We start from the raw sequence: 13,368 nt of genomic DNA, 5'->3' as shown, positions 1-13,368 counted from the left end.
GAACCATTATCAACTTCTGTCGGGAATCGAATCCAGCTCTCTCCTGTGCCGATCTCCATAAAGAATTCAAAGTTGAAATGTTTAATCTGTTCTTAATATTGGGTACCCACATTCTGAAAAATCCAGGAAATCATGCGTTTTGTGTAAATAGTCATGGGAAGTCAAGGAACGTAAATGTGCCAATGTACCTTTTTTTTTCAATCGAACATTGTTTCCTCTCTATCAGTTGTACAGATTGAGATGTAAAGAGGACCACAACAATACAGCAATCCCATGATTACCGTGATGCATGTTGCTATTTCGTGCTGTATATTTTTGTGTGTGGTACAGAGAGGGGATAAACAATCATGTAAAAGCAGTAATCAAAGTATGGCTTGTCATCTTCGTGGATATCGGTTTTAAAGACAGAAAAACTACTGAAAGAACTGAAAGCGTCAGATAAAAATTAAAAAGAAAAAAAAAATAAAAAAACTAGCTCTCAGGCTTGACTGTGGAAACTTTTTGCTGGGCACAATCAAGATTGTAAAAAGGAACCCTCTTAAGCACAAACTTGTACGTAATGTGTTTTTTAAGCAATAAAAAGTAATTTGCAATGTCAAGATATGTAGTACTGTATCATACATATATTACTATATATTTACATGATAAATTTTATGTAAATAACAATTATTCGTATTGAACATAACAAATATATAAATAGTAATTAAAGGAGTGTGTTGGAGGGTTATGGGGCTGATGGAGACTGTTAAAAATGTGTATGCTAGAACTTATCCCATACCTACCCATTTATGTTCAAGAATTTGTCAGAGAAATCGATCTTCACTTTTTTTGTGGGAACCCTGAAGTGAATATCTGCATAAACTAATTCGAATAAAAGCTATAAGCCATAATTAATTAGTATCCCTAATTCTAAGCCAGAATTATTCAGTTCTTGTGTACTGGTATCCCTAATTTAAAGCCATAATTACACAGTTCTTGTGTAAATTGTATTTCTCAATCTATCCATTCATTTCAGCTTTCCAATCTCCAGTAGTGAAAGGAGCTGCTATACTGACAGAGTGATCTTGCCTGACTGTGGTAGAATGGGCAAGATCCTGATTTCAGGTAGAACAGTCATACAAGGCAAGACGTCTTAAATTGGGTCATGTTTCAGAATAGTGTGATAAATCAGCGCCTAGTAATTTTGTACAATTCCCGGGAATGATCTCGATGGTTTCGTACTCCTTCAGTAGTTCGTACAGTATTGCAATGAAGTATTCTTTGATATTTCTCCATTAGTGTATATTGTTTAATTTAACCCTTTTATCTCGCCCTGTTGTTTACAAGCAATATCACTTTTTATTGTATTATATACAAGAATAACAACTTTAGTGATCGTTTAATTCGCATTATTTCTCTCATGTAATATTTGCATACGTGATTTCTGGATCATTTGTTTAGATAGTTGTAGTCCTTATCAACAAGGGACAGTCAAATTCAGTACTGCTGATGCTTTATTCCTGGAGTTCCAAGGAAGTTTGTTTCATTTGTGATTTCTTGATCTGTAGAAAGATATTTTAACGAAACTGTTGCTATTTACTTCTGGGAAGTAGTCCTCATTATATTTCCATTAATATTGCTCACTAGCAACACATGGTTCGCTATTTTAAGGCAACGGTGGTTGGAAATAAACTTCCTGTATTCTATATCGAAAATACAAAAATATTTTAAAAATTACAAAAGCATGGCAAAAAAAAAAAAAAAAAAAAACTTTCAACCATGAAAGCAAACCAAAACATTTTTAGTTGAATTTGTCAATCCTCGCAATAAAGGGTTAAATAATGATTCATGCTCACATGTAGCTAGGTTCGATATCTGGTAGGGAACAGGTATATGTATTGTATACAGTATATATTGTATACTGTATATATATATTTTTTCAAAGGTTATTTGTATAAGAGCAACTCGGGCGAACATAATGGTAGGCGGTACTTCCGGTGAAGTTGGGTTATTAGTGAAATTTTCGGGTTCGAACCACGGAACAATATTAGGTAGTTTAATTTCGAAAATATACCTCTAGATGGCAGCGGAAGTTTGCTATGTGTCACTGCATTGAATTGCATGGAAATGGTCAATTTTCTTGTCCAGTTTACGTGAAAGTTAAACATTTGACATACCGGTAAGTTCATCCGAGCTAAAAAAAAAACAAAGATTAATCAATAATGTATTGTCCAGTTGGTTAGATAATCTTTGTATTTTTCAGTACGCTTCATAATTTTTGATCTTACAATAGAAAAAGTGCCTTTAATGTTTTTTTGCTTTTATTTAAAAGAAAAACGTGCTGAGCTACAGCCTGCTTTGAATTGAATGTTATATCATACACGGAGTTTCGAAGAGAGTGAAAGAAGTAGAAGTTTGACGGCACATGGTCAGGAGAATTTGGAGGGTGTAAAGCTTTAATAGTTTTTGATCGGTGATCAACCTTAGGTGTGATTTCTCGTTGTCGTGATAAAAACAAAGGAATGTGGAAAAGAAATTACAGCTGTCAAATTACATACTAGCAGCAAGAACATAGATACGAATGACTCTACTTCCAAAGATGAACTAGCGTCATCTGCTGCAACAATACGTCAATAATCCAATATATGAGAAAAGGGAAGCATCAACTCTATGAGCATGAATTCTACCAAAATTCAAAGTTTAAACGGAAAAGGTATGAGACTGAGAAGAGAAGGATTCGTTTCTTGGCTCAGTCTCGCATTTATAGAATGTGGTGGAAGGAAAACCAATTGATGCCTCCCATTTATTTTTCATAATATAGTCATAGCGTATGATGAGAGAGATGTGTGAGACTCCGTCGAATTTGGCCTTGGGTTCCGTAATGAAATTGGTTAATTGCTAAGGAGATATAGCATTTTATGGCTATATTTTTGACGAAGTATTGACACACGTGATGCCAAATTGTCATAGGTGTTCATTAGTATCTAGACACGTAGTAATCAAACACAATAAGAGTTTTGGTACATTCCATGTGCGCCGTGTATAAGAGTGAAGAATCCTATACAGATAGCAGATTGAATAATAGAGGCTGACGTAGCGGCATGATAACTCGAAGACCCGGATTCAATTCTCGCCTCAGTCTCAGTTTTTCACATTTCGAACTTTCTAAGAGGAAGCGAGGTCAGAAAGCTGTAACTAACGGTGATATTAGCCGATTTGCTGACCTCTCATTACCCTATTAGAATAGAATAGAATATTTTATTGTCATTGAGCTTTACAAGCAATAGACAACGTCCGAATGAAATGTACTCCCATGCGCAAAAAAAATTGCGCGTATACTGTAACTCAAGATTTTTCGCATTTATTCCATTTTCCTTACGTTCATGGGTAAAATTCAGTTTTAGTATGTGGAGATAATAGAAAGCAATCCATCTAAGGAGATATTTCCAAAAAATATAATAAAATAATAAAAATATAAGCAAAAAACAAAATTATGCTCGGTTTTGTGTATACTGGCAACGATGATTTCTAGAGATTTTTTCAGTAGCAGATCACAATTGCGGAGGGAATTCAGTAGGGGAATCGAGAAGTTGGATCAAGGAACTGGATAGTGGACTAAAATGTTGCATTTATTGGTTAAAACCTAGTGTGTAGATTGCCTGCCAAATATAAATTAGCTTCTGTAACTAAGATGTCGTACGAAAATATAGAATTAAACAGAAAAACTCTTATCTTAAGGTTCGAAGCGATACGCACCATGGTTATGAAGATTATTTCTTTAAAAAAAAGGAGCTAACACCATGTAGCCTCCGTGGTTTGGTGGGTAGAGTAGCGGAGTCGTAGTTATTTTATAATTTTGACACCACATCGAATCCCATCCCATTTCTCTTTCTTTTCTTTTTTTTTTTTTTTTTTACAAAACATTATAATTTTCATGTTAATAAGAACCGAAGCAATATAATAAGGACAACTTACTGATATTTTGCTGTAATGACGTATTTATCCAGGATTAGAGAACTATTGTTAATAGCTATTGTTTTCTGTTCATGCTGTTGTATAGTTTCTCTCATCCTGTTTTCTTGGGAAAAAAACAATTTTGTCTCCAACGAAGTGTGAAGGATATATACGGACAGAAAAAGACATCTTAGTACCAAACGTGATTTATCGTGATGAAGTGGACTAGTTTGCCATTATTTAAAAAAAAAAAAAAAAAAAAAAATTGAAGTTGGCTTTTCTTTAGGTTTTAGCTAAAAAAAAATATTTTTTTCTTTATAAGACTATACTTTATGAGGCAAGGTGTGTGATCATACCCACAAATTTAGCTAGGGAGTGAAAGATAATTGTTTATACAAACATTTTACAGGTTTAGGTGCGTGAAACACCAATACACCATGGTCTCGCTTATCCGACCATCCTTTGTTCCACATACCATATGATCCGATATATCATTCCAAATAGCACCAATCGGCAAGAAGATCTGTAAGTTGTGGTCTTAATCTATTTTTCATGCTGTGGAGTCTATCGCCTAGCGCGCCCGTCTACACCTTGACTCATACGTCTATCATTCAGTGCAGACACGTATCCAGGTTTTCTATTCGGAGGGGGCCCAACACGAATCCTCGTAAGCACTTAATTCTAATGTTTTTAAATATCAATAATAATAATAATAATAATAATAATGCAACAGTTCTGTACCTCTCTTAAACTTTTTCTTACTTTTCATTTATAAACCGGTTTATTTTGGAAACTGCATTATAGCACAAACAAAATGAAGCATATTTTCGAGAGAAATGTAACTAAAGAAAACTGTCTGCTACGTATATCACATAACAAAAATAGCAAGAAGACATGGAGTGTATCGTTCTAATATATTAAAGTTAAAAACAGAACGGAAACGAAATAAATGTTAATCCTATTTAAAACTGTTCTTTAATTCCACCTGGTCAGTGGCGTATTTACGATTTTGTTTCGGGAGGGGCTTTGCTAACTTTCGGGGGGGCTTTGCCTGGAAATGTGAAAATTCTGCAAGATATTTAATTTACTTTACTATACTAAGTAAGATTTCGTGGGGGGCTTAAGCCCGGAAGCCACCCCCCTAAATACGCCACTGCACCTGGTATAATGGCATTATGGCATGTTCTTAGAATTATAACAAGACAACAGCACATTGCCCAAAGTTTGGACACTGACTACTAGTAAACTGATATAAAAGAACCTCAAAAGGGTAAAGGCAAGTTTATTAAAAAGTGCTTGAATTTCGGAGAGAGACAGCTCTCAGGCCCTCACGCTGGATACGTCCCTGATTCAGTGCAGTGCAGTTATTTGTTATAAAACATTATTATTAGATGCGTAATATGTAAAATTATATCATAAGTTTTACTTTTAATAGGTCTTTTCTTCACACATCCATATTATCCAGCGTTCTGCCTGCCTGTTTATGTCGGATAAGCGAAACTCTACTGTATTTCCAAAGCTAGCATATACATGAACTAGAATTGTATCGTCCTAGAACAGACAATAGTCTGAAATGCTTATATTAAAAGGCTGGAATAAAAAAGCATAAGTACTGATTTGGAAGCGTGAGAACAAATTAAAAACAATTCAATATATTTCCTAGGTATCAGATTATCATCTTATCATGTCGATGTGTATTCTTTTTTAAACATAGTTTTAAAAGTTATACCATTTGCAATATTCCTGAGGAAATCGAAAGAAAAACTCCTTGTGCCTCTTATGGCAAAGCGGCTTAAGTGCATGGTCCGAAACCGATTCCCACGTTAAGGTATAGATAAAGTTCCCGTACTTCAAAAATGCAAATCCGGGACGCTACTAAATTACGAGAATCTTTGAAATGCTTAAAACTGAAAGAAGTGTTGAATGCTAATTTACTTTCCTCCATTAGATAGAGTTGTTCAAGTATTACGTTATCACATTTTTATTCATTTCACTAGATCTTCCAAGGACGCCAATTTCTCTTTAAATTTTGGGGGGGGGACATTCAAATGCAGAAGATATATATATATATATGAGGATTTTAAGACAAATTACACTCAAATAATGCCAAATATTGTATATTCATAAATACAAAGGAGGCCTACATGAGCTTTGAGCGGGCCTGGCCCCCCAGGATCGGCGCCCTTGCCTTCTTCCTAGTTAAGCAAACGTAAGCAGATGATTTACTTCCTCCCCCTGGTAAGCAAAATTGTTTTTTTTTTTTCCCTCAAGATCTGTTGTGTTTCGTGAAATAACAGGAGGAATTTCCTGATTACTTAACCATCTAAATGAATGTTTTCACTTAGAGCCATCCCGTGGATTCGCGTTGCCTAGGACTAAAATAAATTAAGAGTCAATAATGAAGATGAGACTTCCATATCAAACATGAAGAGACATGTGGATCTGAGATCTTTCTTTGTTCCAACTTTGATTTTTTCAAATCCATGATGGGAAATTATATTATGAGTACAATTTTCGAAATTAATAGTATACAATCGTAAAAATATCTTACAAAACGATGGTTTATTGCAAAATACTTTGACTCAAAGAATAAATTACAAGTAATAAACTTGTTACTTTTCCTGAAGAGTCTAAGTCGTGAATGAGACGGAAGCTGTCGAGCGTAGTGCTTGGAACGATTGCCTCACTTGTTCTACCTTCCCGTGGCGCAGCCTTGATTCGACTTGATCCTAAACGGATTATTCAGAAGTCGAAGTCGGAAGATGTTTCCCATTTTTCCAAAACACTCTTGGTCGATTACAATCTGCCTCACTCGTAAGGGAACAATCCCATGCCGTAAGCGTCGGTGGACCACCGATAGGCAACTAGTGACATGTCCCCAAAAATTGGCGGTCCCGCAGCCAAAAATTGGTCCCACTTCCGTTTTGAAAATTATACCACCACCGGCAGAGAAGCGAAGGAACGCCAACGAACCACAAAATTATTCCCCTAAAATACGTTAAATCGCCTATATGCGTAATTTCTTTGCATCAAGATTAGTCTAAAAACATTTTTTAAAAAATAAAACGAAAGTGCCCTGAGCTGGGCGTGAACCATCAACCTTAGGGTTACTAATTGCGTGTTCTTCCGAATTCGTCACGGAGGCGATTATGAAGACACAGCTTGTAGAGTGATAAATCGTTGAAGCCTTTTTAATATTTCTAATCAGAGTGCTTCTTTAACCGTGTATATTTGAAGACAACTGTTCGGAATCAAATCAAATGCACTCGTCATGTAATTTTATAACAAAATGGCAAGCGTCTATTTACTTTTTTCATAGTTCTCCCATATTCACCTGCTAGTGATCGGCGACAGTTGCCAACTAAATTCATACAATTATACGCACCCACCTCAAGATTTTTCACTTCATGATGTAAAGGCAGGAGTTACTCTTGACCCCCGGAGCTCAAATATTGTCCTTATAATAACAATTCGTCAGGGAAAAATAATATATAATAATAACCGCATGCACATGACTGGCGATAGTTCATGTTGGTCCCTTTACGATTCTCCGTGACAAATCAAACGAGCGCGGACCAAAATGAAGTCCTCGTTCTTACGTTGTGGTAACTTCAATACCCACGATTCTAGATATCTGCTTCGACTCGACGAATCCCTGCCACTAGTGGCACGCTAGCGGCAATCCTTCGACGCGTCGCTATATCGACGATCGCCATTTACCGGCAAGTGAGCCACTAGGAGTTGGCGACGTTTACGGCATGGGGAAGCTAATAAACAAACAAAAAAAATAATAATAAATCTAAAGCCTTATAAAAAAGTCTTCTGAAAAGTTACATCTAGCAAAATCATTTGTTGGTATTCCAGAACTGTGAATTCACCTTTATTCATAATTTACTTCTATCGTAGTTTTGATATGAGAATGATATGTCTGAAACTAACACAGGTCATTAATACTTTTTTTTTTTTTGCTTTACTCAGATTTAGCAGTTTTACTTAACAGTCAGTCAATTTGGATCTGTGATATCAGAGTTTTAGAGATTTCCTTAATTTTTTCATTTCTAATAAAGTTTGCAACTTACACCATTAGCGTATCTCTTTCGATATTTCCATATGTAATGGCTTGGTCACTCCCAGTATATTTCAAACAATAAAATATTTACGGTGTCTTGCTTCATTATTCCGAACTACATTTTATATCCAACAACTCTGTGCATTTTCCCTTAAATCTGCAAACTTTCTACTAGGTTAAAACTCAGTATTCTCTATTTTCTTCCTTTCTTGCTAAAACGAAAGTGTTCTTTAGACAACCTGGAATGATGACTCTATACTACATTATGTTGCATAGGGCATTTTATGTAGCATATCATTTGACAGTTGGACACTTTCTTTTTATATTGAAAGCAACAGGGATTAAGTCCTTCTACACTTATATGATAAGTAAACACATTCTTTATGATTCGTGGAATTGTGCCAATGCACCAGGTCCAGAGAGTTTTTAATTTAAGATAATAATAATAATAATAATAATAATAATAATAATAATAATAATAATAATAATAATAATAATAATAATAATAATAATAACTATTATTATTATTATTATTATTATTATTATTATTATTATTATTATTATTATTATTATTATTTTATTATTACTTAGGTTTTCCTGAATATTAAGCAATATTTCACAAAAAGCTGGTATTTTTAAACAAATGTGTTCGATATTAGGTTTTCATAAAAGTAGTCACTCTCTCCTATAAATAATTTCAGAGGGGCCGCGGTGGCTCAGTGATAAAGCGTTCACCTTTGGTGCATGGGATCCTTGGTTCGACCCCAGCTCGCACCAAGTGAATTTTGTGGTGGAGAAACACCATGTGCATGGGTTTTCTCGGGGTTCTTCCGTTTTCTCCCACTTTTTTCATTCCACCATTGCATTCATTTCTCATCATCACCGTGTCTTTTAGCCTAGCCGGTATAACCGTGGGTCGTAAAACTTAAAGATTTGATTTCAAGTAATTCCAACCCAAACAGTTGCAGGAAGTATGTCATTTCGAATAAAATAAACCACTCTATAAAATTCTGAGTATTATTATTTTTTATATATACAATTCTAGCGGACCTTATTTCTAAATCGAAGGGTAAGAAGACTAAATTCACTCTCTTATTATTATAAATTCATTTCAATTGAAGCAGTTAAAATAGTTGGGAAAAATTAGAAAGCCATACCCTATATTCCAGTGTGCCACAACCGGATAACGTGGCACACTGGCGTGCCCAGCAAAATGAAGAGTGTGACGCAAACTTTTACCTATTATTTACAAGAATATTTGTCGAGTTTATTTTATTTATTATTATGAACGATTTTTCCACGGATCAGCTCTCTGTATACAATTAAACAAACAAGTATCATATTGAGGGAATGAGTGTAATTATTTACTTTAATAGTAATAGAAATGTATATATATATATATATATATATATATATATATATATATATATATATATATATATTTTGTATTTTCTACCGGGAATAACTGCATCCGGTCTAGAAAGCTGGGACTAACAACAAAGGAACCCGATGTGCTAAACACACACCACCTACGCACTTCAATACACCAACGAAGGTGCAGACTATTCATGAATTAAAGTCTCTCACCCAATGTATTTTCCTAACATGTCTCCCAGCGATTACAACATTTTTTGGTATCTCAATCACTTCCTAGTAGGATAGGTTTACCTAGAGACCACTGATTAACCTGGTATTGGATGTTTCACTTTATTACCTTTGGAGTTGACAGTCATCGGTTGGACAATCTCACACGCAAATATCTAATATTAACAACGTTTCTTCTATAATTTCGTAATATTGTATTATTTCTTTGTATTATTTATTAGGTTGGTTAGGCTTGTTTCAACACTTTTCTCTTTGCACCTACTTATTACCTATACCTTAACGTTGGATAAAAATACACTAGCTCTCACCGGGAATCAAATCCAGAACCAATGGACTTGAACCATTTGGCAACAACAAGGCACATTTAAATAGAAGTTTCGATTTTGTTAGGAAAATTGTGATTAGGTGTAACATTTAAAAATATATTTAAGAATGGGTACGGATGAAACGCACTGAATTTTCTCGCTCGAATTTCTTAAACTGACTCGTGTTAGGCTGCAGCTATTACTGAAACATTTATTTGGGAAATGCGAATAAAATAATGTGTTTTTGGAAAACTTTGTTCGAAGCAACTTATGTCCAAAAGTAAAGTACCCATTGGTCATATTTCTGTTAGAAATAACTTATGCCATATATTAGAATTATTAAGGAAATAATTGTATGTGAACTATGAGCAAAAGCGTCTGAGTACTTTCTGAGAAATCGTCAAAAAAGTCATCCCCAAGAATAAAATATCCCTTGTGTATCTTTTCAGGACAAACGAATTATGCTATTTATGAAATACGAACAAAATTGCCTGAGTCGTTCTCCACAAAATCGTAGGGTAAATCTTACTCCGAAAAGTATTATACCACTTCTAGCTTTTTAGGATGATGGAATTATGCCGTATCGTTAGGTTATTTATGTGACATTTATTTATGAAATATGAACAAAATTGGGTCAGGCGCTAATGGGAAAATCGTCGAAGAGTAGGCTAAACTACCCTTCTGAATGTTTACAGGACGAACGAGTTGTGTCATATTGTTAGGTTATTAATGATACATTTATTTATAAAATGTGATTGAGAAAATTGTTCGAAAAAACGCATCCCATACAGTAAATTACACCTTACGTATTTTTTTAGAGCAATGATTCAAACTATATTTGTAAAAAAATAAGCAAAATCTTTACAGCTATTTTTGAAACAATTTAATTATTTAAATTTTCATCCTTCAGTAAACTACCCTTATTTTTATGTGTCGGAGAATATATAATTAGGAACGATAAAGTGTTATAAAAACTTCATGTCTAGACTTAGGTCCAGATACGTCGAACAGTATGGCCTCTATTTGAATGCATGTAAAAGCGTGACGAACCAACAAACGAACAGATGGACAGACATCAAAATCACTTTTTCGATATGTGGGGGCGTGAAACTTGAATTCATTGAAATCTCGAATTCGATTTTTATCACTATTACTACAATTTCTTCTTTCGTCGCTTGAACGTGAAAAAGAATAGGAATACAACGACACGTAAGGTGATAATTTGTAATTACCAAAATTTAATGAGTTACGTTTAATGTGTTGCCATGCTAGAAAAAAAAGCTTATGTCTGTTTGTTATATCATTTTAATATCAGTTTTTCACGCTAGTATATAATGTAGAAATATGGTATGATTATCGTTCATATTCATTCTATATTTGGAAATATTCGTGTTCCGTATACATAGATCTGTATAATTTAGTTACGTTCAACGAAAGCATTCTTGCACTTGTGGATATGAAAAAAAAAAGAGAGAGAAAGTCAATACTCTAAAAAGCAAAAAACAAGCACACACACACACACACACACACACACACACATAAACGATCATTTAACATCAGGTCGATGTAACAAGGGGTAAGACTGGACAGACTGTCAAGGTCGCGTATGTTCTTCCTGACACACAAACCCGAAGTGAGTTGTCTGCTTTTCAAGAACGGGAAGTAACATGCAAGACTATAAACTGAAAACAATAACTGTTTCCAATAGTACACGTATTCTAATACTGAATAAATACGTCGATTAAAGGATAATACCAATAAATTATTTCCTTATTATATTGTTTCGGTTCTTATTAACATCAAAATTATACACTTCCTATGTTTTGTAAAAAAAAATGGGATGGGATGGGATGGGATTCGATGTGGTGTCAAAATTATAAAATAACTACGACTTCGCTACTCTATCCACCGAACCACGGAGGCTACGTTGTGTTGGCTCTTTTTTTTAAAGAAATAATCTTCATAACCATGGTGCGTATCGCTTCGAACCTTAAGATAAGAGTTTTTCTGTTTAATTCTATATTTTCGTACGACATCTTAGTTACAGAAGCTAATTTATATTTGGCAGGCAATCTACACACTAGGTTTTAACCAATAAATGCAACATTTTAGTCCACTATCCAGTTCCTTGATCCAACTTCTCGATTCCCCTACTGAATTCCCTCCGCAATTGTGATCTGCTACTGAAAAAATCCCTAGAAATCATCGTTGCCAGTATACACAAAACCGAGCATAATTTTGTTTTTTGCTTATATTTTTATTATTTTATTATATTTTTTGGAAATATCTCCTTAGATGGATTGCTTTCTATTATCTCCACATACTAATAACTGAATTTTACCCATGAACGTAAGGAAAATGGAATAAATGCGAAAAATCTTGAGTTACAGTATACGCGCAATTTTTTTTGCGCATGGGAGTACATATAGATACAGATACATGCATATATATATATATATATATATATATATATATATATATATATATATATATATAAAATAATCATTACATACAGACAATCAGTTATTGGTTAATATTATTATGAACAACCTAATAATATTTGAAATAAAGTGATACTACAAACTAGGACACAATGTCTTGACATTCACTAAACTCTTGAATCGAGTAAAATGGATTCGTTATTAACCAGTCATATAACTTTTTCTTAAAAACCTTAAGTGGCAGCTGTTGTATGGAGGATGTTAGTTTATTAAATAGCTTTGGTCCTATAACTAAATAACTATTTTTGATCTTCGATATATCAATTTTCTTACACAATCTAGTATTATATGTATGAATTTCATCTCTGAGTGTCATATTTGCCAGGTTTTGCTTAGTGTAAAGTAGCACTTGATAAATATATACATTAACTACTATCATTATCTTAAGCCTGATAAATAGTGGTTTGCAGTGTTCTTTATCATGTGTTCCAACAATAATCCTGATGGCTGCTTTTTTTTTTTTTTTTTTTTTTTTTTTTTTTTTTTTTTTTTTTGCAAAACTAGAACATCATGTGCTTGGCTACTGTTACCCCAAAGCAAAATCCCGTATCCAATTATGCTGTGAAAAAATGCAAAATATGAATATTTCAGATACTCATAAGGAACTGTATCTTTCAATTTTCTTAACAGAAAGAGCACTCGGGAGAGCTTTGTACATACATATTTGACATGTTGTTCCCAGGTTAGTTGGCTGTCTATACGTATACCAAGAAATTTAACTTCAGATACATCATAGTTTCCTCTATCATTGCAGTGATTGAGACTAAAGGTTACTTTTTTTTGTTTTATCTTGATTTAGCACAAAACCATTTCTTTTAAACCAGGTCGCTGCCTCTCTTAATGCAGCTTGAGCTTCTATATATACTTCTTCAAAGCTTGTATTTATGTTAAGTAGGTAGTGTCATCCGCGTATAGAATTGATGTGGTATTAGTATTTAGAGGCAAATCATTTATC

Source organism: Thermobia domestica, chromosome 16 (genome assembly GCF_964235325.1).
Source record: "Thermobia domestica chromosome 16, izTheDome1.hap1.1, whole genome shotgun sequence".
Lineage (NCBI taxonomy): Eukaryota > Metazoa > Arthropoda > Insecta > Zygentoma > Lepismatidae > Thermobia > Thermobia domestica.
The sequence above is the reverse complement of the archived record's forward strand: the minus strand, read 5'-3'. Positions refer to the sequence as shown.